General features: G+C 40.4%; 1 protein-coding gene across 1 annotated transcript in view; it reads left to right on the top strand.

The window, feature by feature from the left end:
- Window positions 1-259: 259 nt before the first annotated feature.
- trps1 (trichorhinophalangeal syndrome I) overlaps window positions 260-26,986 on the top strand; it is a 113,280-nt gene continuing 86,553 nt past the window's right edge. Inside the window, exon 1 of the mRNA XM_036555279.1 lies at window positions 260-282. The gene's annotated coding sequence lies outside the window, so the exon portion shown is untranslated. The remainder of the gene's footprint in view (window positions 283-26,986) is intronic.

Consider the following 26,986-nt stretch of genomic DNA (forward strand, 5'->3'; position numbering starts at 1 on the left):
GAGTCTGAGGTCCTGACAAGCGATAACATTTCTGATAAAGAACTGAGATCACTGCAAACTAACCTTCTATTTTTTTTCCATCCAGACACAGGCGTTTTTAAAATTAAACACAGTCCACCCCGATTTCACTTGCATAGGAGAAATTCGAAATCTTAAATCCCCTCAAACAAAAAAGAGAAATAATACCCCGAGATCAACAAACAAACACAAAGACGGTTCATGGCTTACGCCAAAGCTCCTCCATCTTTCAGACTGCAAAGACTATTGCAATTTAATCAACAGGTAAGGAGAAAGACAATCAATGGACGTTAGAAGGAAGGCAGCAAACAATGTGATGTGAATTTCTAGTAGTTCCTGAATGCTGATCTCTTTAGTAGCTAATGTTATGTAATGTTGGGAGAGCTAAGGGATTTCGTGAATCAGTTGTGAGCTACTTTGCTATGAAAAAGGAGCAGGGCTTCTCGGATTTCACATGGCATTTAGGTTTTGTTGGGTCAAATGCATGAGAAATTGAAATTGGCTACTAGCTAGAAGCAGTAGCCTTAATCGAGGGGTCACGTTCTGAGACGTGGAGGAAAAACATGATTTCCAGTAGGTTTGTGGCTTACTTTTTCCTTCCCTTCTCGGTAAATCCTCTTCTTTGAAGCTGCCGTGAAACGTTCGCCTGTAACGGATGAAGTAGTTTGATTTAAGTAAACGAATCAGCGTGTTTAATTCAGTACATTTAAATGTGTAACTAGCTAGAAAAGATATGGTGGCAGTATTCGCCGCATCACATGCATTTATTTACATTGTTGCAGCGAAAAAGCATGGTTGAGAGGACAAGTTAAAGTTCCTTCTGAACTATTCAAAACTTTATTTAAATTGACTAGCTTTTGTGGTAACGTAATGATGCGTAGCTAACATGAACAGGCTAGCGTTTCCACCGAAGTTTGAAAACTGAAAACTAACAGTTTGTGTTAGTTTAATGTTCCGTAAAGATTAAGAATCAAATAATGTCATATGTATAGGTAGGTACACGTTACGTGTTAAGTGCTGGAGTGGGTGTATGTGTGTATCGATCGAATATATATATACATATGTATATATAATATATATATATATATATATATATGTATATGTGTGTGTGTGTATATATATATATATATAATGTGTATATATATATGAAATACCGATCGGATGCACTTTGGAGTCGTTTTTGGGTCCACCAACTTTACTGCTAGTTAACCAAGCTTGATGCTGTGTGGTGTTACATTTGTGTTTGTGTTTTGAGAAGTAACGCACAATGATCCGATATCCGATAGATAACCCTAACAAGTCTGAGAGCCGCAAACTTACTTTGTCTTTCGGAATTGAGAGATGCGCCAGTCACGTCTTAGGTTATCAAATGAGACGGAACGTGCAAAGTTTTGTGTCTCTCTAAAGTTGGTAGCTAGCGGATACGTCTGATTGTTCATTGCTACTACCACCCGAAGGAAGATGGACGGACTTTGGCAAAACAATGGACGACCCAAAGTTTGTGGACATTTAAAAACCATCAAATGCGATTCCCTTTAATGTTTTTAATGTTTCACTCGTCATTTAATGGAGACGAGCAAGCAAATCGGCGAACTGTACTGCTGCAGACCAGGGAAAGTGTTTTGTAGGGTGACTATGCAACACGATGTAGGCAGCTTATTCAACAAAACCTAATTACCCTGTCACGTTTTGAATACAAAATACAACCGCAGTTATTTACTAATAGGTACAGTCTGATTTTTAGTTAATGTACACTATTATGCATTTGCCGGGTTAATTTATTTGAAGATTAGGGGCGGGGGTGACGTGAAACTGGCTGTTTTGTTTCCAGGTCCTTAGCGCGACTGCCACTTTTGATTGTTCATAGTCTGTGTATTAGTAGCAAGAAGGAAAGTAAACTTGTTGCTATGGGTGAATATACGAGTTTATTCGACCGTAATGAAACTTTCCCGTGATAATGGTGTCCCCTTAGCAAAGTTGCTAGCAAGTGCTTGTATTTCAGAAATGTTCCTAAAATAATCTTTTTGTCTTTTAACACTTGACTGTTCTTAAGAGGTGGAAAGTATCACTTTGTTAAAACCTGACAACAGAAGTCACCGGTTTCCTATCCGTGCTTACTGTAGTGGTTTGTATAGCTTATTATTGTGACACAAAATTCCCATGCTGGTTCCAGTAGATGAATTGCAGTATTTCCTGTAAACTGTGAAACCGACTGCACGCACTGTCTGGAAATGATAGCTACGTCCTCTGCCTGTGAAAGCCTTCTTTCTTGTCGGTGAAAGTTTTTTAATGACGTGGCCAAAGCAAACAAACGCTGCTCATCATTTAGAGAAAAAATGGAAAAGAGTGCAGTGAAAACAAAAGTTTCTAAACATGCAGCTATAGGCACGTATGGGTATAAATGACGCTTTCAGTCGGTACACCTCCTACTCAGATAATATGGTGGCTGGTTTATGCCAAATAACTAAATGCATCTGTTTCCAGCCTTACAGTGTAGATAATTTGAAATCCTAAATATTCGTGTAGTTTAATGCATCCTTTATAAAGGGTAAATATACATAATTTATAACAGAGTACAGTGTAACAGAACTTCACTTGCTGAAGCAATCATTGTTTACAAAGATGTGGTTGATATACTGGTAATACTTAATGGAATTTTTAGAGGATCAATTAGGTCGGCATGATGTAGGTCATTTCAAATCTTAGAAGAAAGCAGCTTTTCTGAAGTTTCTGGGTAAGAAAGGATAATTAAGTATTAAGAAAATGGTGTTTTGCTTCCTTCAGAAAAGAAAAAAAATCATAGGGGTATGATTCTCCATATTTGAGGTTATTGAACAGTGTTAGGTATATCTGAAATGTAAACAGACTTACAAGCTATAGATCAGTGCTTTGTAGCAGTTGTTTTATGGCTGACAAATTAATTTGCATCTCAGTTCCAGGAGAATGCTCCAGTAGGGGAGTGTGCATTTGTTATACTTCTCTTAATAGTTTGCACAACTTCTTTTAGAATAACTTTTAATCACACCATTGCCCGTCTTTCTAATGACATTTTTTTTGCACTAGATTCATCATGTAAGAATAGTGAATACATCACTGTGAGGGGGAAAAAAAGAAAAAAATTATAAATCCTTGCATTGAGTTTGGAAGAAGGGAAGTGCCGTTTAGTTAAACCATTTGAGTTTAAATAATATTTCCTTTAAACTAGAATTTCTGACTTCTTGAATAATTGAAGCTTGAGTAAAGTGGTAGACTTTCCAAGTCTAAATTTTGCAAGACTGAAAAGTATGTACGTGTAATTTGTGTAAATGCGAAGTACTTTCCTTCCACTAAAATGTGTTAAGGTAAGACACATTTTCTCCTTAACTGTAAATAGGTAAAACTGTGGAATGTACGATAAAACACTTTTCCTTTATAAATTCATTACTGTAGATGATCTCCATTATGTGTTTGAGCTTGTTTAATACAGTTTTTTTATTTCTAAAAAATAACAGCAAGTAGGGAAATTCAGTACCAAGTAATTACAGACCATTTGCAATACAGAGCAGAACAGAGTCACAATCGTTTCAAAATTTTCCTGGGAACGGGACAACTTAGACTTTAGAGAAATTTTTGTCTCTGATTTTCTTTTGGCTTTTGATTAATATTTTGTTTATATTCATGTTAAGATTGCAAATAAATTTGTCTTAATTTAAAATGACTGGATTGTTGAGAAAGTAATCTTTAAAAAAAACAAACTAATGTTCTTATCATAGTACATACAAAAAGTAATATGTATACTAAAATATGGTTAATGCACATGGGTATAGATTTTAGATAAAGATTTTTTGAAATGACAGTAGTTGGTTACTTTAGTGCCATGGTGTATGGTTTTTTAAGATGTAATCTCAATGGTTCAAGAATAGCCAACATTAACATTTAGGGCATCCCGTTATAGTCATGTGAGATGACTTGTTTGCATGTTGCTCACTGTGTTGAGCCAAGAACATACAGAAAGGATGTTTTGATTCCTTGTACATAAATAATTAGGTTTGAAACTTGTATGTTCAGAGCTTCTGTACTTAAGGAAAGTGCCCTCTGATGGGAACGTAACTAAAGAGTCTTTGTCTTTTCATAAAATTAAAGTTCTGCATATCGGTACTCATTGTTTGATTTAAAGTTAATGCTTGAAAAAACAGACCAAAGATCTTGTGGGTGGGGGTGGGGGGAGGTATTACTGTATCTTTAAAAAAAAAAAAAGGTTCCATTAAAAAGTTTTTGCAAGTGGCTAGACACCTTCCCTGGTGGTTTTATCCATCCAACCAGGAGAGCAGGAAACTTTCGATTTTTTAATGCCGTCTGACGTAATGCCAAAGTTTACTTTGAAGGAACAGACAGCAGTAATTGGTAGCCTTAAACTTTTAATAACGCCTCGGATTCACTCTGGCAACTGAATGGGTTGTTTTTCAGATTAGGAAGAAGGGGACTGTGGTCAGAGCAAGAAGGCCCTGGTTGATGCAGTTATTTTTATTCTTGTTTTTACGTCTGTTATTTAGATTCTGCCTCACTCAGCAGAGTGGGATCTGTCTGAAGACTCTTTGTGATTGTTGGTGCATTTCAGACAGCTGCTGGTTGATAGATTTTACAACTGTAGCGTCTTCTGTTGTTGCTTCTAATGATGCCGTTCTTGCTGTGAAAGGGATAGACCCACACAAAGCCACCCAAAAGCAGAACCAGTCCTTCTGTTGGAAAACATCTCCCAGATGCTTTGCCTTGGTTTTATAAGCACTGGCTTTGGGAACGGAAAAGACAGATAGGCCAGTGTAGGAAAGGGAACTGAGACTTTTCGGCTGGGACATCAGGGAAGCTTGGGAATGTTGTGGATTTTAATGATTCTGCCAACACACATTATTATCATTATCATTATCATTATCATTATTATTATTATTATTACTACTACTACTACTTCTAATATTATTATTATTGGTTTTTGCAAGAGTGACAGCATTGGCCATACCTCCCTCATCTTGGATGGCTTGAACTGCATTAAATAATTACAGCACCTCAACAAAGAAAATATGGAGAAAAAACACAAATATTCAAAGCATTAATCTTTATAAATAATGCATCCGATATGCAAGGTATTAAACAGTGGTCAGATTAAAAAGGATACTTTGAACAATATCTGCAAGAATATTTAGAAAAATTGTCATGTGTTCTTAGACAGATATACTGAACACAGGCATTATTTACAGAAGTGTGTTTATTAAGAGATGCATAAATGGTGATAAGGGATTGTGCAGATAGGCAGAAGGCTGTCTCAGGTGTACCTGTACTGCCATAGCCTTTTCTGGAGAAGAGTTGTCCCACAAATTAAATTCTAGAGTGACCGATTAATCACAGCTGGTTTTTTAGAGGTTCCTCTATTGTAGTACACACTGTATGATTTTAGCACTGTTAATAAACAATATGAGTTTGTGTGTGATTATCGTCACACATGGATGCAGGCTTGTGTACAGTACCCTTAACAGAGTAGATTGCGAAAACCTTGGAGCTGCAGTTCAGTTTCTGGCAAGGTAGAAAATTCTTGCCAGAATAGAATTGGGTGTCAGATTTCACAAACCAAGTTTAGGTGAAACACACCTGCTAACCAATGAAAAGTCATTCATCAGTGTGATGTCCCAGCCACTGTTTCCTGTCCTATCACAACAACAAAGAGACAGCAAAAGGGCCATGGCAGTGAAAAGAGATGATGGCAACAATAGTTGAGTAGCAAGGCATAATTCCATCTGGACAGAAGCAGTCTATGAAAAGCACACTACGCTGTGGCATGAAATGGAGTGTTCATTTGATCCATGGGAATCGACATACACTGCAACTTCCTGGTTGACTTGTCTTGGGTAGTGTGTTAGCCCTGAAGATCCCACAGAAAGAAATCATTGCCAGCTTGCACCACGACATACATGGTCATACATTTCCTTACTTTTTTTTTTTAACTCTGCTGTGTCTTCCAGGTTTTGGCTTGGTTTTGACTAAATTGGTTGTACCCTTCCAACTGCAAAAACGGTGATTGATGGAATTGCTGATAGTTTGCATTCTAAGTGAAGGGGAAGCCTGTTTGTATGAGTAGGGAAAAAGTGTTTAAAAAAACTTGAGTGGAACTCAGTGTTTTTTATGTAAAATAATAAACAAACAGTCACAGAGTGTTTTGACCTCTGTTGGAGTCAGAGAGAGGCAGGCTGTCTGTTTGGGGGGGGAGACAGAAGGGCAGACGTACACGGTTTCATACGCTGGTTCCAGCCAGAGCAGCGATTTGTCACGAGCTATCAAAACTTCCAGAGAGCAGGTCTGCTTCTCACTCTCTTGTTGCTGGCCTCGCTTGGCTGCTTTATGAATGTATTTCATCTTACCAGAGGACGTTCCGGAAAAGGTTCTTGGAGACTCGGGGCTTCAGAGGGCCTGGGTGGAGTTTGTAACGTCTGGTAAGGCGAGGGCTCTGTAGTCCGTTAACTTGTTGTTAAATGTTTTGTTTTATTATTACAGATGACAATGGTAATTTAGGAGCTCTCTTCTACGATCCCTATAGTGATCTGGGTGAGAGAGAAGCTGTCCGTGTTCAGCAGCTGTCTGGCCCGTCATTTATAAATGTGATTAATAGTAGGACAGCATCCTTTCTTGTAAAGGGAACACATCATTATTTTTACATTTGAGGCCCAATAAAAGGGTTTGCTCTTCTGTGTGAGACTCAGCAGAATCTGACTATGAAGGTGTTGTGCTTGTAGGGATTTCATACAGGGTTAGATAAGCAGAAGATTCATGCATTCTCAACAGTACAGAATCAAAATTCCATGAAACTTTTAAAGTAACTGATACATAAAGTAATCATTGAATCACTGTGCTACTCAGAACACCCCCCCTGCACATACACACATGTGCTCACACACACGCACACGCACAGTCACCCCCTCATTTTCCGTCAGGGTGAAGTACAGTGGGTTCCAGTTGTGTCTTGTCAAAGTCTGTGTGTGGGTGTGTGTGCATGTGAGAGTGTCTGAGAGAGAGAAGGGAGACCTGAAGGCTGTAGCTGTCCTTGCCCTATCTGTTTGTTCCACGAGGTCTTTGATGAGTCAGTTTGGCTTTTTCCCCTGTGAGTCTATGTGTGTGTGTGTGTGTGTGTGTGTGTGTGTGTGTGTGTGTGTGTGTGTGTGTGTGTGTGTGTGTGTGCACGTGTGCATACGTGTGTGCATGTGCGGGTTTTCCTTTCTTTTTTTTTTTGTTTTCTCTCTCATAGGGGCCTAAGTTCTTACTCTCTATCTGTGTGGTCTAAGCCCAGTGAAGTGGGTTTAATGTCGGCTGTGGTATCGAGACAGGTTGGACAGGATCGCTCTGAGAGAGAGAGAGGGAGAGAGGAGAAAAAAAAAACTTTTCCTAGGGAATGTTTATTTGCCTGCTTCCAATTTGCCTGAAGACCATCCCGTTAATGCACTCTTTCATTAATCAGCAATCTGCTTTCTGATGTTGGGAGAACACGTTACTGGACCTCTTTCACCGCTGTTTGGTGGTATTAATAACGCTATTTACCTGTCACTGGCTTCAGATATCAAAAGCCTCTGATAGGCCGCACTTGGTTCTCTACATTGTTAATTTGTGCCATGGCAGAGTTTTTCAAACCCTGCTTGTTGTGTAAATAAATCTGTTTTGCATGAACTGTATGTATGGATTTATTAGTTGCCTTGATATTTATTTTTTGTTTCGTATTTGTTTATTTCTGCTTCGAATTGGGTGTGGTTGCCATGGGAGAAGCTTTCGTGATGTGTACACCAATCGAACCCTTGGACCATTCATACCTGTGATCTCCCTTGAAGAACCGAATTGAAGAAATCGACCAAACAAAATAAAAGGAAAAAAGCAAAAGGAATACATTTAAACCCAGCCTGGACATGGAATAAGGGATGCTTGAAATCCTGCACAAGAGCTTTGGATCTTGTGTGAGCTCACTGATACCTCATTCCCCGTGGAGTCATTAGAAATAATGCTGTAATCCAGTTGCTCGGCAGAGGTATGTATGCTTTGTTATGGGTTGGAAATTAAAAAGGATTTCACCTGGGAATTTTGCTTCATCATATAGAAACCAGCACATTACTGGAAAGCATGGTTGGACAGTATTCTTTTAGTATTGCTGATAGCATGTATCCAGAAGTCTGGTTTTGTTGCTGTACTTAATACTTAATGTTTGCTCTATGCCCCGATATTTGCATCTATTTTAACATCGCCTGTCTTCTCAGTCTTGGATTTCCACATCTTGTGGTTAAAGTGTCGAGAGACTCTTGCTTGTCTCCGGTTGCTTGATATTTCCATCTCAGATCAGAAAGGAAGGCCCGCGCTGCAGTGGTGAGCGTGGGTGATCTTGGAGCGTTGTGCTTGCCTGTGTTGACTTTAATGTGTTCCCTGTTACGGGAGTAGGCTCAGCTTTTTCGCTGGATGTGGCGCCTCGACTCGACTGCAATTCCCTCGTCCGCATTTGTCAGAAAATGGAAAGCGTCTTCAGTTTTTTTTGCGGTTTGGTAAACTCCTTTCCCCATATGGGCGACCTGAAAGATAATTCTCTGCCTGTTTGTGTTTCTTTTATGACCTCTTTCCAGTGAGAAATTGTTTCCGTGAGGTTACACTGTAAAGAGAATGAAACTTTTCTCTGATACCAACGGGATCTTGATCATACTTATAATTCAAAAAGAAAGAAAATGGGTTTTTTGCACTACTGATAGAACAGAACATATAAGTATATGGAGGGAAGTAAAGGGCTTTTTTTATAAGATGTATCCGTTCAGTGTACTGAATGGGTGACTATTGAATTAATTATTTTGTAATAAACATAATAAAGATATTTATTATGAACATGAACACAATATTGTAGGAGCAAATAACCAAGCAGTTTCTCGAAATGCAGTAACCTATGCGTTATGAAATTGAATTTGTGTGCCTCTTGTATTTTTATGTGGATTTTTTATACCATTTTAAAGGTACAACTATGCGCAATTCCCAAATGTACTTCAGGGTAGAGAATGTAGTTCTATATTGAATTTATGTAGTTTGTCAACTTTTGAATTTCTTTTTCACTTCCAGAAGTGAATTTTTGGTGCTTTCACTTTTCTCAGCAGTGCAGAAATTATTTATGTCAGACGTATTATTAGATTAGATATTGCATATGATTAGATTTGTGAGTGTTTGTAATAACACAGTGACCCAGGATATATTATGATCTTATGAGATATCTCAGTGAAATACACACATTGTGTAGACTTGTTTGGACTTCATTTAGTAACTATGTCATGCAGACATGCAAATGTCCCTCATAATGATAAGTAGTTATGAGGTCTTTTCCTCGTTGACACTGCTGAAAGTAGCGTTCTTGTACGCAGTCCTGTCAGTTCAGCAGATTTATGTAATACCAATTATACAGCAACTTTTTTCCAGGCCCTTAAGAAGTGCAACCGTACTTCTGCTCAAAATCACTTCCCCTACCTCAACGTGTGTTGTCTTTGCAGTTTGTCCTGTGAGGTATGAAGCAAACACAGCAGAGATGTCAGAATTAAAAAATTAACCATTTAAGGCTCTGGGACCAGCTTGTAGAGGAGCGCTTACCTTCAAAGTGGTCCTTGCCAAGAGTTTTATTATTTATTTATTTATTTTTTAAACCAGACTATCTAAATAGCCAACAAGGAGGTCAAAAACTGGTATGCAATCAAATTGCCTCAGTGGTAAAAACGAATAAAATGTAAGCATTGAATTAGCAAAGCAAAAGGATCTGCCATTGTGACACATTATTAGGCGATTGTGTTATTGAGGTCTGCAGTATATACTGTACAGCAATCAAATGAATTTATTATTATTATTATTATTATTATAGGTTTAGGCTTTGTATAGTTTCCATTGTATCTAGTGTTCTTTATAGTGTGTTGTTTTATGGCAGTACTAATTTGTATGTGATACTAAAACAAAATGTTTGACAGACATCAGTGGCATTTGACTTTTTTTTTTTCCTTTTCATGGTTCTGAGAAAGCAGAGGGGAATACTTAGGGAAAAATACCACTATATTAGTGTATTCTACCCAGTTTATAGCAATCAAGAACTGAAGCCCAAGAACAATTTGAGCATTGTCCTCAAAATTGTTAAAATTTATTTTGTTATTTTGTTAGTTTTTGCCTCAACAGCCTACTTCATGCTGAACGGTTATGAACTGGCATCCATGGTACAGATTGATGAAGCTGATAAGAAGGATGTGAACAGAGCTCAGCCTCACAGTGTGAAACGGTTACTGAGCGGTGGCAGTCGGGTTGTGTTTGGCCCCGTCAGATGTGGTATCGAGGACTTTTTCATAGATTAGGCTAGACTATCTCAGTGTGTGATTATGGAAAACAAACTCATTGGGGCTGAAAGTAGTTTTTCTTTCTTCTAAGAGGGAGAGAGTGAGGCTGAGATGCGGGGCAGCTATATTTCTGTAATTATAAAGAACTTATGTAAATGCATAATTATGGAGCTGTTAATTCCAAGAGTCTGTGCGTGAGGTGCAGGACAGGCTTAACTCTGCTCCCTGCAGGCCTTTGTGAGTTAGGCTAAACCTATCCTGAAACAAGGTGACAGCCCTGCTCCATCACCTAGGCATGGCGTTTAGCTTCTTGTGTAGCTATGTGGGTGCTTGGCTCCAGGTGTAAACTTTTCCCTAATTGCTGATGCCACCTGCCCCAGATGTGCATTGCTGTTGTGAGAAGTGACCCATATATGGGAGGCTAGGCTAAAGATGTTCAAAGGTGATGACAATGTGTGTGCTTATCACCTAGGCAGGCACAGGAAGTGAAAGAACTTACTGTAACTGCCGTTTGCCACTGAGCACACTGAATGAGTCAGAGGAAACCCTTCTCTTTGAGACACTCTAAATCCCCACTTTTTGAGACACTCTAAATAAAATTTTTTCCACCACATGTTTTAATGCAGCTTTTTTCAGTTCAAAGATCATATAAATGTTTTAAAGATGAATTTATGCATTTTTGGAGGAAGGATGGCAAGAAATTTGTCATCTCTTCTGTAGGCCTCTGAGTATCTCGGATGCAGCCACGTGTCTGCCAGTAGGGTATTTTCTTCACATGCTCTCAGGTTTCTGCCAGTATCAAAATTAATTGCTCCATTTTATGTGAGAGAGGCAATTGTGTAAACTACAAAAAGAAAGTTTAACCTTGTCAGAGGCTTAGATATTGCAACAAGTTTGCCTCCGCTTTAGCTGAATAAGAGAGAGCCATGGCTTGATCCTCATGCATTAATATGAAGGCCAACGCAAGCAGTAAGTCTGTTTATCTGTAAATTGTGAAACATCTCAATGCTTGAAATGACTGAAACATCTGGTATTATATGTATATAAAGGTGACAGAATTCTATGTATGTAATGGACATGGTTCAGTCAAGGTTTTCTGTGTGAAATCATTTTTGAGTACCTGTTTAAGAGGCTAATTATTCCAGTTCTGCTTTTACAGGCTTTCAGTTGTCAAAGAAAGGCGTACCAAAAAAGCATTTGAAAGGGGCCACATATATTTGACCTGTTTTGAGCTGCACTGGCATTGCGGGCACTGCATGTGTATGTATATGTGCTCCAGCTAACTTTTTCCTTTTCTGTTGATTATTAATGGGGCGAATAGTTCTGTGGTGTTCTCCCTCTGAGATGGAATCATTGTTCTGCTTCAGCCCGTGTTTATTGCAGGTACGGTTTACATCAGTCCTGCCATGTCTTTGCTCCCAGAATTTATGTGTCCTGAACTCTCCCATGGCTGTGAGAGCACGGTGCTCAGCCCTTTGGGAAGGAGAGTCACTGGGTTAGGAATGCAGCGGTGAGAGCACGTGTTTTAATTCAGAGTCTCTTAGAATTGTGCACGTATGATACTTTCGGGTTCAGCAGTGACATTGCAGGGCATGTTGGGGAGTGGGATATGGTGTTCCTGCTCTCTCTGGTGTAGTTCATCATGGTGATTGCTATCACGCATAGATGCTGAACATGTCATTGTAAAGTTGGGTGGAGTGATTATAGATGACCTGGCGCTTTTTTATTTTACTTAAAATACATCACAAAGGATGGATGGAACAAGGAACGCATAGATAATTTTGTTGTTGTTAACAGTCAACAGACACACCTGTTAAAAAGCCCACATTGATTAGAATAGGTTAATTCAGAAGCAACCTGTGAGTGAAAAGGTGATGTCTTGGAACTCATTCGTTGGGTTGTGCATGGTTCCCCTCCTTGTGGTGTACCTTATTGCAGCAACCACAAACTCCACTGAACTAATCTAATTAAATTGAGAACAAGAAATCGTCTGGCTGCTCACAGGATACAAACAAAGGGGCAATTCATTCCCATGTGCCGTTAAAAAAGAAATGGTTAAGTGCGAGGCTGTTGTTTTTAGTGGATTGTTTCCGCAAGGCCTGCACCATATGGTCGGGAACTGGCCTCAAAAGGGCTGAGGGTGTTGGGGGGGCATTTTAGACTTGGTGCTGCAGAGACGTAGCAAAAACAAAGCACTGAAGTAAAAGCTGTTAAATTAAAGTGTAATGTCAGAAGTGCCGCATACTCAGGAGTTGTTTATTTAAAAAAGCCAAGCCACATTAATCAATGTCTTCATCATCGTCTTTGGTGGCTGGGGTGTTTCTTTTTTCATTTTTTTGCAGTTGCCAATCCAGAAGCAGCCTTGACAAAGTGATTTTGACCGCATTGTTCACATGTAGAGGTAATTTTGGACGGTGTCAGTACGCCTCGGGTTCAAACCCCCCAGGTACGCAAACCTAGGAAGCGAGCTGGCATTAGGTTGCCAGGTGACAGGATTGCTCCTTCCATGTGAAGTGTTGACCAGTAGAACTTAACAGAGGCCCAGAGAGATAAAAGTTGGGACTTTGGGGGGGAAGGCTCATTCGGATTTTCAGTTTTACTGGCAGGTGTGCTTAATGCTCAGAGACCATTGGGTGTTAGAGTGCATCTTTTTTTGTTTGTTTTTCTCAGAACACCAAAGTCAGAGCTAGTGTGACACATGCACACACAAAAACAGTGAAACCCCAAATAAGCTGTGTGGGGCTTCTTCAGGGTGCTCCCACTACACTTAAGCTGCCTTGTTTGGGTGATTTCCTGGAAGGATGTTTTCACACACTGATTCACTGACATTGCCACTCCTGTGCTGGGACATCTCCCCCTTTGAAAGAACATGGTGCTGTGATGGCTTTGCTCTCTCCTTTGCTCTCCACTCTCCAGCATAGTTCCTCTGCCTTCATCCTGTATTGAGTACACTTTGTGCACTTCGTTTCTCCCCTGACTAAAGCTTTTCCATTTGCCCAAGCACTCAGCTGCTAGCTGTGCTCACTATTTAAAAAAGTGTCATCAACATTTAACAATGTAACTAAATTGCAGGGTAACGTCCACTGTGTATTTATCTGAATCATAAGAGTAGCAGGCTAACTAAGTTGTCGATCATATGTGGGTGGTAGCTTTTATTTACGCTTTAACTGAGTGGCAAACTGCACCAAAATGCTTAATGCGTGGCAGTGTTTTTCCCTCTTAAATATAGGTTTGACCCACACCAACGCAGTTGTGTGCCAGCTCCCCTTGCATCCATGCATCATATTGTCCTGATGCGGCAACATGATCTATGTTTGTCTGGCACAATGCACCAAGCTAGCTTGGTTTACACCCCCAGCCCAAACCACCTTTAAATTGTTTTGTCTCTCTCTCCCCTCCTGCCCCTTTCAATAACAACATAGTGTCTGTGGGTCAAAGCAGCAGTTACTCATATCCAAAAATTATGTCGGAAATGCAGAAGGCGGCCCCAATATGACTGTCATGGCAAAAACGGCATGAAGTATGTCCTAAAGTGGCATTTAAAGATACTGGGAAAATTCTTAATTCGTGGGATGGGCTAGAGGCATGAGTTGTGAAACTACTCTTCTGACTTGGCAGCTGTAATTACCATTCAGCCTCAGCTTTGGGGTCTTTTTACATTAAAGATTGTACCTGATTGTACCTTTTTCGTACATTAAACACAGAGTGATGTCGCTAATGGTATTTGGTTCTGAAGTACGTGCCCAGCATCAGATTTCCTCTCCCAGTCTGTTAGTCCAGTTTGCAGGTTTGCTTCTTAATCAAATAAGTGTAGGTGTCGGTGTAGGACAGGGAAGATGGAATGGTGAAAAAGTGTTTCTGATATTTAAGTCAGTCAAGATATCATGATGGCCACAATTTCATTAATTCTCATTGAAATCAAAATCGATTTGAGAAAAAATTAGACAAAGCGTATGCGTGCATGCATTTTGCATTATGTACATTGCACCAACATATTAAATTACATTGCGTGCATATTAAAGCCAAAAAACAAATGAAACTGTCCATTTATGTCCTTTTAGGTCTGCCTGTGCTGGGTTATTCATGGAGGTGCAGGTGTTAAATGAAGCCATGGAATAAATGGATTATGAATGCAGAAGGAAGCCATTTTTCCTAAGTTCTCCTTGTTTACAGTGATAATTCCAAGAGAAGAAGAGACACGTGAAGGTCAATGCAGTGAGGAGGCCTTCTCTTAGGGGAGTCTCAGAGAGCACACCCCACTGGGCAAGTAGAGCCATGGGAGAGAGAGGCTGAGGGATTAAAAAAGAGAAACCAGAGGGAAAAGTAGAGTTAGCTCATCCCAGCGGTAAACAAGGTGTGTTTGTTGAGCTTTACATTCATTTTAAACCAGTCTTGCAGCTGCTGTTTTCCCCCTTTGTCTCAAAAGAGAGAGGGACCTGGACTATGTTCCTTTCTCATCTCTCTGTCTCTCTCTCTCTCTCTCCCTGTACCTTTGCATAATTCTTTTGCTGCTCCTTTGGATGGAGTGGAGGGTACGTTTTTTCGGCTGCAGTTCCCAGCGCCCTCCGCACCTATTATGGTAAACAGCCCGAGCTCCTGTCAGGGCACTGCTCTGATTCACCACTTGCCCAAATTCTTCTTGCGCCTCTTTTCAACGTGTTCCTCGCTCCGAGATAGGAGATAAAATATCTATAAACAGTACTTGAAGGAGAATGTAAATGTTTATAGACTTCCTGCGAGACTTATCTGATATTGTTCTTATTTATACATCCATGCATTCCCTGAATCGCCTCTGCCACCGAAGGCCAGCCAAACGCTTTTAGCGGCAGAGGAGAAGTCTGGCAAAGCCGGGGCTGAAGGGAAGATTTAAGGTGACAATTGGGCTGCTAGAGCAGTTAGGAGCAAACACTGGGCTGGAAAGAATGTTGGGATGACACAACCCCCCCCCCAAAAAAAAAACTCTTGTGTGCTTCTTATCTCCAGAATGGGAGAAATGTAGATTTCTCTAAGCATTGGTAAACTGCATGAACGCAATAACCTTTCAATGCGTCTTACTGGGTGATTTTATCAAGGTCTGTATGGTGACATTTTTAGAACATCACTGTTTTGCAGCAACATGTCATCAAGAGACCTTCCCCAAAACCAGCCCCTTCATCCAACGGAGAAGGAACACCTTCATCTTGTGTTTGTGACATCACAAAAAGGCTCAACTCTGGCCACAAAACCCTACAGCCACTCAGTGCTTTTTTATCGCTAAATAACATGTGAAGGCTTTTTAATTTTGTTATGGTGAAAAAAATGTGTATGAAAATGTGTTTGGCTTTTGAGCGTAATTTGCTGAAAGCACCTGTGTGAGGGTGGATGGAAAGAGGGAGCCTGTGAGTTGACAGAGGCACTCTTGTGTGGGCTGCAGGCTTTAGCTGCATGTTTGCTGCCACACATCTCGTTCAGACAAGTCGGCACAGGCCTGTATCTGACCAAGCCACGTCACAACCCTAACCCTAACCCTAACCCGAACAAAGAGGGTAGGGAAAACCTAAGCTCCCTTGGACTGCTCTTTAACTGTAGTCCTTGTGTGGGTCCCCCAGGGTTGCCTCGGTTGTGTGAAAAACATTGTGCATTTTGTGATGCCCACAGCTCTTCCTTCTTGAGCTGTGTTTCCTACTTCTTGATGTCAGCAGTTTTGCCTGCTGGAAAAGACAGATTTTCAAAATTTTATGTGATGTGTAAATATAAAAAGGTCAGATCAGGTAAAGATGTGTTTCCACCACTTCAAAAGATTTGGTTACAGAGGGCATCTGAGTATTGTTGGCTAGGTATGTCTTTTCCTGTCTGATGTGATGGAAAAGACCCAGCTAAGCAAAGCTTTTTTGTCAACGCTTTTTATTATTTTTACATACTGTAGAAAAATACCACTGTGTATGTATGTTGTGTTAACTATATACAAATTGAGTGGTCCATGGGGGACTCTGAAACTTGACAAAAGAGATGGGGGTATCCTTGATATACACAGGCATTGCACATACACAAGTGCACACACATACATTTATATAAACCCATACAAACAGGAAAAAAACACAAGTACTTAAAATATAGTGTGTACATGTTTCAGAAGAAATGAGGAATAACATTTCTCACATCTTCCAACATTGTACACTGTTATATACACACACGTGTGTGTGTGTGTGTGTGTGTGTGTGTGTGTGTGTAGTTTGAGACTTCAGGCCGATCAGTTTTGCACTTGACTTTTCAACATAATTGTGGACTGCAGATCGAGTGCATTAAGTGAAGACTGAGGAAAGCATCTTTTTAAAACTGAAAGGAACAAAGCTTCCTCTTGGTCATATTGTAGTGTGATTGTTCCTAGTAATTTATCATCAGGCTGTTTTCAGAAAACTAGACCAAAAGAGAACCTTCCTGCATGTTAATCTGTCAAATCCCTTCTACTTCCTCTGTAACCACCTCCTTTATCAGGCCACGTGCTTATGGGCAATGCATAGAGAGACAAAGAGAGAGAGGTCTCTCAGACTGCATTTGTCATTGAATGTGTGTGTTCAACAAGATCTTGTTGAATAGTCCCTTGGTTTTGGGGTGTTCAGAAACTCACTTTCCTAAACACAGACATCTGCTTCAAAGTGTTAACTCAGACATCTCTACTCCATTTCCGATTAAAGATAAAGGCTTTAGCAATGGTTAAGAATATGACCAGACAGTGAGATAATGGAAGAGACAGTGGCAAAGAATATTAGTAATATCTGATGTCTGTTTCCAATTTAGAGATTGGGGCTAAAGTTATGTGCAGTATTCAATGTCTGCTATCATATTAGAGATAACTACTTAGGATATGACTAATATTTAATATTTGTTTCCAGATTAGTAGTAATGGCTAAGGATATGAACAATATTGTCTGTTTTCAGATTAGAGGTTGGAGCTACAGATGTATATGTAGTATTTAATGTCTGAACCCAGACATTTTGATGCAGATTTGATCCAGGGAAACAGTGGTGTTACAGTACTGTACTAATTCACATCTTGTCCACATCATGTCCTGTTAAGAGAAACAGCGTATCTACCATAAAGCGCATAATACTATGGAGAACCGTTGTTCTGTTGTGTTTTTGTAAACCCCATACAAAGCCATTCAGCATTCACCTTTTAAATGAGGATTCCCACATGGCTGTATCATTAAAGTATAACTGCAGAGACCTAACTCCTCTGTGCTAGACTCTGTGAACCTGAGCAATTGTTAAACTATGACCTGGTGTGCACTGTAACAAGGGGGTTCTTTAACACAGCTGAGGTAACACTGATGAACCAGTACTGGTCTCTCGAGTGAAGACTGTAAAGCCTGACAATGGCTCTGATGCAAAATGAGTCATCTCTGCCGTATGTGGCTCTGTTCCAGAGGGTTTGTGCAGTAGACTACAGTAATTAGGGCTGCCCCCGACCAAGGATTTTCCTAGTCAACTAGTAGTCATTAGTTCAAGCCATTAGTCGACTAGCCGTCGCACGTTTATGACATTAACTATTTAAATATATATTTTTTGGGGCATCAGAAAATGGTTTGAGTTCCAGGGCTGAGGAAGAATGTTATAAGTAACATTGTTAACACTGTGCTACGTTACAGAGAAATGCAAAACCGTAATAATGAGCCTTTAAAATATAAATTTTACAAGCGCATGCATGAAGCGAGCTGCCTGTTAATGGTAATGCTAATGGCAAAAGCGGTAATGATTCTGAATGTGTCGGAACAACCAGCAAGGAAACTGAACATTTTGTTAATTTATTTCAACACAGTATAGCATAATACAACTTATGAACTTGTAACACGAACACAATAACTTACAAACAAATGATAAATAAAAAATAGAACATGAGGTTAAACATGCAGTAAGTGAGGTAATTTAGCTTCCCCAGTCCCCACGAACACTTGGGTAAGCCTAATAGCGCATATGACAATATATTTATTTAGTTGCATATAGCCTTAACTTTGCAATTCGTTAATGTTAATTAGGCCAATAATTATTTAGCATAATGGAATAACCCTTTCGCGCGTACAATCACACCGGTGTGATTAGCTGTTTAGCACGTATGCTAAAACCGGTGCGATTAGCTAATTTTAGCGTTGAGGAAACAGTGATTTAACTGAAACTATGTGAATGAAACATAATGAAAACATAACGAACCATGTAACGTAACAGCGCTCTACATTGCATAAAAATAATTTGTGTGCAAAAGGGATAATAACGTTAGGCCGCTTAGGGGAGAGCTGGGACGAAAGTAACACTTTTCAGATAAAGGTTATTTTAAAAGATAAACTAATTTTCGCTAGGTGCTATTTTGTACAAAAGTATAGTTATTGTAGAGGGATGAAAGAAACAACTGTTACAATCGTCACGACAATGACTCCTGACAGTTAAACTTGACTTGCTTCTAAACTGAGAAACTCTGACATGGCAAACTTCAGGATGTGTTAAAGTACTAATTAATCTGTGAAATGAGCATGACTATGACACATGAAACAATAGACACAACTTGTCATTGTCAAAAAAAATTACTGCTTCAGTGATTTTACTTTCCATGATCGAATATCGAAAGCTTCTCGGGTATAACTCCGCGAAAGTATGATGTATCCACGCTATTTTTCGGGGTTCTGGTAAGTGTTGCATGCTGTACATGCTGACGCAGTCAGGCATATCAGATTTGTATGGGCTCGGAGAAAATCGGCGTGTTACTTTCTACGACTAACCAACCAATGAAAACTTGGTCGAGAAAACTCTTCTCATCGACTAACGTTTGGTCGACTATTAGGGGGCAGTACTAACAGTAATGTCAGGGCTGCAGGTGAGGGAAGCTGAAACTAAGGAGGGAACCAGGGCAACAGTAGCTGCGTATTCCAGGATCTGTTTCAAACGCACTCTCAGAATGAGTGTGGTTCGAAGGCACACGATGCCACTGGCTTTGTCTCAGCGTCAGTTACATCACTGAGCGTCAATACAAGCATGTGCAAACACGTTATTTCAACAGGTTGCTCTCTTCCTTCAAATTGTCTGAGGTGTGGTCTCCTCACTTGAAATGATTGCTGTAGGAACTGTAAAACATGAAAAAGTCATTTATAAACAGCAACAAGCAGGAAGCTGCAAGAGGGAGGAATTTTCAAGTAATAGAATTCTCATACAGTTCAAACAGTACTGCCAAAAGCTTGGTGCCACATAAATTTCTTTCCCTGGCGCATTGTGAGAGAGACCCTGAAGAGTATAGAGCCGTGTGATACAACTGGAGAATCCTTCAGAGAACGATATAAAAGTGTGAATACAATGGGCAAGTGGCAGATCATTCATATCCAGTGCGTTTGTTTCTCTTATCTCTTCACACACGTTGTCCTCTATTCAGCTCACTCTCCCTAGTTGAGCCCTCCTTTGGGTTAAACGGCAGAAAAAGAAACATTATTTGGCCACTGATGGTTTTTCTTTCCTCTTAACTCCAGATAGGGTTTTACTCGAATGGTTCTGTGCTGAATGCCATGGCACATGCAATGTGCATTGTTTCACATTCATGCTTTATTCATGCATGTGTGCAAACATGTTGTGTGTTAATAATTTAAAATACATTGTTCTTTTTTGTTGAGGAGGGTTGGGAAATGAAGAACTCAAGGAGGTAAATTTTGGGGCATTGTTTGAAGAATGTTTGAAAGTCGTTTTCTTTCTCAAAGCATTCTTTAGGCCTTCAAATAACACTAGCACATATTCCATGCCCAGTTCTCTGCAATATTACAGAGACTGCTGGTGCTGTTACCAAGGTGAGTTATTCCCTGTAATGTTCACTGCCATAACCTGAGCAATTCCCATGTGTTTGGGAGGCTGTATGTGGATAATGCTATCAATGATCTCTGATAAAGCATTTTGGTAGAAATTCTGACACCTCACTTAAGGACATTTTGTTCCTCACTGGCTCATATGTTTAGTGCCCCCTTTGTTTCTGAACATATTTGTCACCTTTATACTTGGGGCAAAACACAAGCTAACAGTGGAAAGGTTGAAGGGGCCATCATGTTGCAGCGATATGCAACTTTCTACAGAGGGGGAAGAGACTGTGGTTTCCTCAGGTTTCACACTGTAGCTCAAAGAGTGTGCTTTGCATTGCAGGAAAATTCAGAAGGAAGTCAGCGTGATTTTTAAAGTGGACTCATCATTGCCGTTGAGGGTTTTTTTTTCTTTCCGCTGCTGTTGTGTTTTGCAATTTTTTTTTTTTACCTCTTCCCTGATTGGTCAGATTCTAAAAAAAAGGAGAACAAGAAAAAAAACTTCTCTGTGTGATACTCCTTAGTTCCCAAAACTCTTGTATAGATTGTGTCTTGTCCTGCAATTAGCTACTGTTGCCATCATTTAGTGTAGGACACAAAGGAGACGGACAACTGGCAGTCGTAAAGACCCTGTAATAGAAATTTCAATTACCGAGCAGGAGAAAGGAAATTAAATTTACAGTCCTGCCCCAGGCGAGTTTAGCTGTCTGAAAGTCTTTCATGGGATGGTTCAAAAACATTGCCGAGCACAAACAGGTCTGCCCGCGTATACTTAAGTGTGTCAAAAAGTGAACGCCCTTTAGAGCCCCCAATCAGTGTGCAAGAAGTGACTTCAGATCTCGCGGCAGTGTCATAAAAATGTTGTCGCAACGTGCTGTGCGCTTCCAGCATGACAGCCCCTTCCTGTTGCTAAATGTTTTGTATTTTTAGGAGTGCGCTGAGCCTTGAGGCGTGCATGGCTGTCGAATTTTTACAGAGACAGAAAAATGAGCCGGGCACATCAAACCAATAAATGGAGGTGGCCGGGCTCCTGAAAATGTAATTGTCGTCATGGCTGTGGTGCGCAGGGTGTGGAAAAGTGTTTAGCTGGTCAGGGCCTGGTTCCTATCGCTTTTATTTCCAGTCGGTGCAAACGGAGACGTTTAATAGACACTGAGCGATCGGAGGAACAAATGGGAAGTGCTCCCTTTCACTCGAGTGGCGAAAAGCTGCAACACGTCAGGGGCAGTAGTGACGACAGAGCGGCTTGTTTAAATCAGGGAAGTCACGTGGGGTTCAGAAGAGGGCGCAACACACACGCGAAGACATAGAGCTAGCCGTGCTCGCAGGAACTGCTTATCTCGGCCTCCTCTCCAGAGCTGTGATCCCTGCCCTGCTCAGACACCATGTGGCCTGTGATCACAGGAAATGTCAGGGGAAGCAGTTGTTCTCTGTTGTCTCCGGTTCCAGCGTGTGCTGATTGAGTGCACTGAGGGCAGGTCATTCAGGCAGAGACCCCCCCCCCCCCCCCCCCCCCCCTCAATGGGGGCAGGGAGTGTGGGGGAAGGGAGAGGAAGAGAGAGGAGGGAGAGGGTGAGGGGGCAGAGAGAGAGAGAGAGAGAGAGAGAGATGTCCGATGGGGTAGCTGCAAGATCACTGGCAGGTGAAAAGGTTTGGCATCTCTCTGTAGCTCACCTGAACAGATACCTGAGAAGAACCTGCAGCCCTTGTCTGCTGGATTGGTCTGCAGGCCACAGGAGAAGCTGGGTTCTTTCTCTTGCTGCATTATGTTGACAGTTGAATGTGCTAGCGAGGGAGCTCAGTAGGGAAAGAAAAAAAAGAGTTAAAAAAAGAAATCTTGCCAACAACAGACAACTGGCAAGGCTAAGGCTGGCAAAGGACAATAGTCTCCTAATGCAGCTTGGAAAATCCATATGAGTGGTAAATTGTGTGGTAAATTGTGTGAGAAAGCCACACAAGTAGCAGCCCATTATCTGAGTGAGCTGTGCTTTCTGACGATACAACTGACCATCCAGGTTTACAGAACTTATTAGCTCTCATATTGCAGTACAGCGGCCGGCAATGCTGTCATTGCAACAAACAGCCACGGTGACATTGTTTTTAAGTCTGGCAGCACGCTCAGACACCTCTCAGCTGAGATGCTGTTACTCAACAGTGTGAAACCTGCAAACTCAGAGCTAGAATCATCCACCCTATGATACAGGAGTGTGCAGTCTGAAATGTTCTTGGATGGATGGAACTGATTTTTTGATAAAAAAAAAATGTCATAAGTGCATAACCATGGCAAAACGCACAAAATATAAAGATTAAAGGAGCAGTTAAGTCAGATGAAACTTTGAATGCCATTGTTTCAAAAGGAGCGTGGCCAATCATCTTGCCTGCAACTGTGGGCTCCTTTAGAGCTGTAACTCTTTGAAGTGGAAGCCCTCATGAATAAACATGAGCTCGGTGTGTGACTCAGGAGAGAGTTGTATTTGTTGCATTGTGCTCCAGCAACATGCCACGTAAAAAAGTTGGGGTGAGGCCGTTAGTCACGGCCGTTCCCTTTTCAGGCCGACCCCCTTTCATGATTCCCCCTCTCTGAAAAACAGTGGGATGAATGGAATTTCTGTGAAAGCTTTTCTTAAATTTTGATATGTACTTTCCCTCTCTGGCAAAACTGGAACTGGCTGTGTTCGTGAGCTTAGCATGCAAATCTGTGGATCTGGCTCCTTCCAGAGCTGTGCTCTGTAATGCAACCTAACATATTCACTTTTTGTGGAATTAAAAAGGCATGTATTAACAGATTGCGCTGAGAGCAAACACAAACAGAATCTCAATTATGCCCCAAGAGGAGTTTGTCTTATCTTCACATCAGTGTATGAATCTATGAAATAATAATAATAAAAATGTAATATGTATGCCATTAGCTGAATTTAATATACTGTACAAGTGTGAGGAGGCTTTTAAGTACAACATATTTGGTAAAAGAAAATATTTTGTTCAGAATTATTTAACATTTTCTGATGAGCGAGTCATCTTCTGTGGCCGTGGAGTGTTCGCTTATGACCCATGACATAACATAATCTCAGAATATTTTTACCTATAAAATTTAAATGAGCAGTTGTGCATTTCCAGAGACGTGTTTCCCTGGAAGTAAATGCATCTGGTGTTGCGTATGGCCTTACAAATCTATTTTCCTCTCGGGCGGTTGAGCCAAGCTGAAGTCCTTGTATCTCGGAGGGGCTGTTGAAATTCAAACGGAGCCACACGACAGACTTTTTGTACGAGTGCTTTTCGGTCGTTTTTTCTTATTCTTTCTTTCTTTCTTTAATTCAGAATCTGTGGAATATTGAGTGCATTGTAGACTGACATTCTTGGACATCTGTACACTGACAGATTTCAGCAAATCCAGATCTTCTTCAAAGGAGCGAGTGTTGTACTTTTTCCTCGGACGGGAGGAGATTAGCATGCCGTTCTGTGTTCCTTTCACTCTTTTTTTCCCTTTGTGAATAAAGCCTGCTTCTTCTGAGGCCTGTGGAGGGAAAGAGTAGGAGTTATTTTTGCCTGAAAGTGATGTCTCTTCCTTGCCTGTTTACTTCTGAAGGTGGAGCTTCTCAAGGAGCTGGTTATATTTTTAAATTCCTACTCTTTTAAATATCAAGTTCTGGAAGCAGGAAGAAAAACCACTTTGCTTTAGCTGTCATTCTTCTGCATTTGCCTCTTTTTTTTCTTTCTTGTGGTAAATTTTTGTGAAGGGTCTGTAAAGGATCTGACTGCAGATGTAGAGGTAGACAATGCTACCGAGCAGCTGAAAGGGTGTGCCATAACACCCCATAGGGTCATGGGGTTGCAGGTTTAGGTTTGAGTCACATATAGTTGTTAATGTGGATGAGTGGTACAGCCGTCAGGGAAAAGGCAGGAAAGCTGTTTGAAAAGTCTGGTGTGTTTAGTAACTGTCCACGAGTCATTGAATATCCATAAAGCAAATGTGTGCAATTTTGCAAAAATCACACGAGACTTTCCCATGTCTAGTGTTCATGTTTGCAAAAAAAAAAAAAGAGAAAAAAAACCTTTTTTTAACATTTGCAGACAAGAGGGATCTCTTTTTGAACGTTTGCATTTTAGTTTGAAATATATCCTTGTGAGAGATGGAACAGCTTGTATCTTATCTAACACTTTGATAAAGGAGTGTTTTTTATGCACATACATATGTTTGGTATAAAATATAAATTATGAAGAAAGATAAAGCCTATAAATATGTTTTGTAGAATATTAAATATTGTTAAATATGTTTTGTTTAGCTGTCAGTCAGGAAAGTAAAGATGAAACTACAGAAATGTTCAGCTGATGAGGTCTGATATCCACATGCCACGACTGTGTAGCTTAATTAAGATGAACTCATAAAGTTTTACCTTGACAGTCTTCCACAGGTGCTGGGGACCACAGTATAATTTATTTTCCTAAACTAATTGATGTTTGAAAAACAACTACTTAAGTTACCTCAGAACACATGCCTGGATGTCTTGTACTGTTTGGTGGGAGTGTTGGAAAATAACTACAAAAATATTTTCTGTATACATAAACATCATGCTAACCACTTGCTGATCGATGGCTGTGTTTAATATATACAATTTTTATCCAGTAACAATTATTTTCAAGCCCAGAGAAATCCGTTAGAATTGGTACTGATTACTCATGAGTCCAGTACCTGTCTCCCGCGGTAACCAAATCTACAGATATGTTACTATAATGCTTTTGAGCTGAAATGATCAGTGCAGCCCCCGAAAGTAGATCTTTTTTCCCTGGCTGTTTTCTTAAAAATGGCTTATGTTAATCATTCTGAAAATCTTTTTTGGAAAAACAGTTTTTCGTGCAGTTTTCCACTGGCTTTGGAGGCCAGAGTGCTGGGTTTGGGCGGCTGGTGTTAGCTTGGCGCTATCGTCTCAGCGACACCGGTTTGTGGTAGATCGCTGTGCACCAGCCAGATACAGTAACGCTGGTGCAAGCATGGCCATCATTTTAAAGTCTGAAAGAAGTCTGCATTTAGAGAATGAAGCAGGGGCCAGCAGGCAGCTAGAAATGTGCCATTCTTTAATAATTTTACTCTTTATTTGATTGATTGTTTTTTTTAATTGTTATTTTTCTAGAAATTTGCCTCTCAGAGTATCATGGATCTATGGTAATGCCAGAATCCCTGTGAGTACAAAACTAAAAGAGTACAAAATAAAAAGAATAAGCATGCATCTTGTTGAGGCAAAGTAGTTATCTTGGATTAAAGCATAATTATTCTATATGTGGAAGCTGGTATTTGCCCAAGGATGAATTAATGTGACACATTGCAACTTGCCGAGTGTGGTCTTCTTACTGGAGGGAATTGCCTCTGTGCTTGATTTCATTCTTTTGACGTTTGGCTAATGATAATTAATGGTGAACACTTTATCTTACAAACATGCATACGTGTTTTTCATAGGCTCCTCGCGCACTTGTAACATTACTCCTCAGACAATATTGTGATTTATTTTTAATGAGACAAATGAGATTAAATGCCAGAGAAAGAAAGCTTGTGGCCAGGATATTCCTCTTCTCCTGCTACAAAGTCTGTGGTGGTGATATCATAAACAGTACAAAAAGAGTGAAGAAAAGCAAGGAAAAAGTTCATATATAAAGGAGCTCTTTCTTAGACATGACCACACACACATGGTATGTTATATAGACTGACACTGAAGCAGACTCCATCTGCACTGGTGAATATATTGTAGTCCAGGGGGAAGAAAAAAATAAAGTGCTCATTTTTTAGCCAAGTGTGATTTTTGTCATCTTTTGGATCCTCTTTTCCCTTTCAGAATTGTTTAAATGCAGACAGTGGAACCATAAGTAGAACAACAAACTTATGGTTCCAACAAACTTATGGTTCAAAAACAAAAATGTGTCTGTCTCAATCCGTTACAGATCGTCTGTGTTGCTCAAACCAAGCACGTTGGCGTTATTTGATTAGAGCTGAGATTTACCTGTTTTTCCCTTTGCTGTTTGCTTTTTAAAAACTGCCATCGAGGAGGGCTAGTAGAGCCACCTCATTGGGGGGCTGGTTCTGACAACCCAATCTTCCGCCTCACTGATCAGAGTGAGGGAAGTTAATATGGGTATTGCTGCCATTTTGTGGAAGAGTCAGGGATTCCCACCATGCATTGCAAATGTGCATCTGAAATAGTAGGGGTCAGGCTGGTAGTGTAATTTGAATAAAAATGCTTCCAACAAATCCCACCTATAGAGAAATTGAAGCTGGACCGCACAGGGATCAGCAGGGTGCTCCTAGCTGCATGTGTTGGCATGACAGTCGTGTTGGGGTTCAGAATAAACAGTGGAGTACGTTGGTAGGTTATAAGAAAGTGTGGGAGCAGACTTTCCACCCTTTTTAACTTCAACTCTTGATGCAGTCCACACCTTAATTTAATTAAAGCAGTTTACCTGCAACAGGGGAAAAACTGTGTAAAATTCATTTCCATTCACAGATTCACATATCGACATTAGACTTAAGGCTGATATCAAGCTGATACGTGTCGAGGCTGCTCGGATCGTGCTCTGCCGCGGCATGTTTGTCAGGGGGATTGAAGAAGTGCCTTCAATGAAAGCGATACTGAAACAAATTACCTGGACACAAAAAAAAGTGTGAGCAAGTGGCTTTTCCCAGCAGGGGACCAAGCATATTGAAAAGAGCTTAGGTTTTAGGAAAACGGCGGAATTGTATATGTGATTACTTTGGAGAAGGGCTATTGCTCTGTGCCAATAAACGACATTGTCATTTTGGTCTTCCTGGTGTCCTGAATCTTAGGGGAAATCGCC

Source organism: Megalops cyprinoides, chromosome 21, assembly GCF_013368585.1.
Source record: "Megalops cyprinoides isolate fMegCyp1 chromosome 21, fMegCyp1.pri, whole genome shotgun sequence".
Classification (NCBI taxonomy): Eukaryota; Metazoa; Chordata; class Actinopteri; order Elopiformes; family Megalopidae; genus Megalops; species Megalops cyprinoides.